Source organism: Rhincodon typus, chromosome 26, assembly GCF_021869965.1.
Source record: "Rhincodon typus isolate 14 chromosome 26, sRhiTyp1.1, whole genome shotgun sequence".
Taxonomy (NCBI): Eukaryota; Metazoa; Chordata; class Chondrichthyes; order Orectolobiformes; family Rhincodontidae; genus Rhincodon; species Rhincodon typus.
Window position 1 is genome coordinate 1,065,013 of NC_063357.1, and position 2,965 is coordinate 1,067,977.

Consider the following 2,965-nt stretch of genomic DNA (forward strand, 5'->3'; position numbering starts at 1 on the left):
GGGGTCTGTCTTCATGACCCAAGGGTCTGTCCCCCTGACCCGGGGGTGTGTCCCCGTGCCCCTGCCCCTCACTGTGGGGTTGGGGCCCGGGCCTGGGCCTGGGCCTGGGCCTCAGCCGCTCCAGCACTGTTTGCAGGTAAATCACTTTGAACTTCTCCCGTGCCAGGAGCTGCTGGCCGGCCCGGAGCCGCTCCTCACTCCGCCGGAGCTCAGCCTCCAGCTCGGACACAGAGTGCAGCTGGAGGCGGGGAACCGGGGTCTCTCCCCCCGGGAACTCCCTCATCCACTGCCGCTCGAACTCGTCCGGGTCCCACATCCCCCGTCCCCCGGCCCCCGGTCCCACGGGCCCTCCCTCTCCCCGCCCCCCGCCCCCGGGGAATGTAAAGATTTACAAACTCCTCATTGCCGGCTCTCAGTTCATGTTAAAAACCTTTAGTTTTAAACTGTAGCCCCGAGTCCTCTCTCCCACAAAACCCAGCCTTCAGCAGCTCAGGATCTGAAATGTTTCACTAAAGTTCACTTCTCATTCAATAACCAAAGCCTGCCCACTGCTTCTCTGTCACAGACTCACCCTATCTCTGCCTGTCTATTGCTTCCTATTATCTACACAAGCTCCACCACCAACCCTCACTTTGTGCAGTAACTTTTTCTTAAAGTGGTACCGTGTCAAAAGTCTTCTGCAAATCTTAAGTATAGCACTTCCACTGTTTAACCTTCATCTACATTGCTTGTTACTTCTTCAAAGAACTTAAATAAATTAGTCAATCATGATTTCCCCTTCACAAAACCATCCCCAATTGTATTAAAATGTTCAGAGGGCCCTGCTAGACCCTCGCTTAAAAATAAATTCCAGTATTTTGCCAATAACAGATGTTAGGGAAACAGGCTGATCGTTTCCTGGCTTACCACTGACGGTTCAGAGAACCTGCCTTTGGCTTACTGAATTCTTTCTTAAATGATTCCAAAAGTTTGACCACTTGCCATTGTCCAGTGCTAAGCATTGACCACAGAAACCCGTGGTAATCAGCTCCAAAGTTATGAATGACACTCCTCCTACTATTTCATTTGAAATAATTCTTTGGGCTACTCATTTCCAGTGAACCTTACTATCTCTTCATAAAATCAGCTCCTTTCCAAGTTAAAAAGATCCAAGCTCTTTTTTTTAAACTCCCATCATGACCCTGGGGTTCCACCTGGTGGCATACCCTCTCTACACCACCTCCAGCAATTCTCTCCATCATGCCTCAGTTGCCAGAACTGGACTGTTCAAAGTGTGTCTGATCTGAACTGAACTGGACATAATGCTCAAGATGGATTTGATCAGAACTGCATGGAAATGAGATCCCAGTTCCTGTGGGACTGGAAATTTATTAACTACTATAAATTAGCTATATTGTACTTCAAGGGAATGCATCTTTCAGAATAATGACGATAAGTGTGTGGATTTGGACTTGTGCCCACTGCTGAATAGGAGCTGTTTCCTTAACCCTCACACTTTACTATTAATTCAGTTTGTAGATAGTCTCAGCAACTGGCCAGAAACTACAGACAAAGCAGAGAACAGGACTGCTGGGAAATGATCATTTGTTCTTTAAGTGCTTCGGAAAGAATTGGGAATGCTCCGCCAACAAATCATGATTAACAGTGGACTCTTGACACATCTTTTTGTATCAATATGATAGTCTGTACTACTCACTTAGCATCCAAATACAGACCAGTGTACACAGCCCTTGACATGCCTTCCCAATCAAATCCTCTTCCCAAGACTGAAGGAATTAATATCAGCAGGAGAAAGATACCGGAGAAGTGGAAAGGATTAAACTAACAAATCCATAGGAACTAACGGTCTACATCTACAAATTCTAAAAGCACCGATCTTCCTAGATTTTATAATGGTCCCAAAGAAATGGATGTCAACAAACATCAACTGATTCACGAAAAGGAGGGAAGAGAGAAAACAATGGACCATAAGCCAGTTAACCTGACATCAATCATTGGAAAAATCTGGAAGCGGTCGTTAAGTGAAGATTTTTTACTCATTCACAGGACATGGACATCACTCAGTATTTATTGCCCACTCCACATTGGGTCTGGAGTCACATGTAGACTGGACTAGATAGTTTCTTTCCCTAAAGAGCATTAGTGAACCAGATGCTTTTCTTCACAAAAAAAAAAAAATCGACACTGGTTTCACAGTTATCATTAGACTCTTAGTTCCAGATTTTTATTCAAATCAAATTCCACCATCTGCCATTGCAGGATTTGAACACTGATTCACAGAACATTACCTGGGTGAGGTTGCAGACATGCTCATCGAGCCAGTGAGTTTGGTTGCAGACGTTTCATCACCCTGCTAGGTAACATCATCAGTGTGCCTCCGGTGAAGCAAATCGAGGCATATAAATAACAAGTGGGACAGAACACCGACGCTTTACCAGAGGCACACTGACGATGTTACCTAGCAGGGCGATGTAACGTCTGGAATCAAACACACTGGCTCGGTGAGCATGTCTGCAACCTCACCCAGGTAATGTTCTGTGGATCTGAGTTCAAATCCTGCCATGGCAGATGGTGATTTTGGTTGCAGACGCTTCATGCTATGATCATCTTGAATGACACAGCAGGTTGAAGGAGTTGAACACTCTAGCTCTGTTCTGCTTTCCGATGTTCTTAATTTTCTCATTTCTCACCTTGGCCCTGCACCTTTCAGTCTACACATTTCCCTTCTTTGACTCTTCCCCCACCATCAACTATACCAAGCCATAATATAATGTTTTTGACAAGGAGTGTTTTCTCACTGCCATTGTGGACACTGATGAGATAACCTGCAGAGAGTAGGCACAATTGCTCTTCAGAGAGTAATACTTTCAAGATTAGTAGCTCAGCTGGTATCAGGAGGAACCATCTGCAGACAAAGTTGTGTGGCTGGCTGAGAATGTGGGCTGATTCAGAGATAGTAGGAACT

The 2,965-nt window shown here is 45.5% G+C and overlaps 1 protein-coding gene across 1 annotated transcript in view; it reads right to left on the bottom strand.

Annotated features, from left to right (window-relative positions):
* The window catches only part of LOC125486117, a 37,295-nt gene that overhangs the window by 34,056 nt on the left and 274 nt on the right, over nucleotides 1-2,965 (bottom strand). The gene's annotated exons all lie outside the window — the stretch shown is intronic.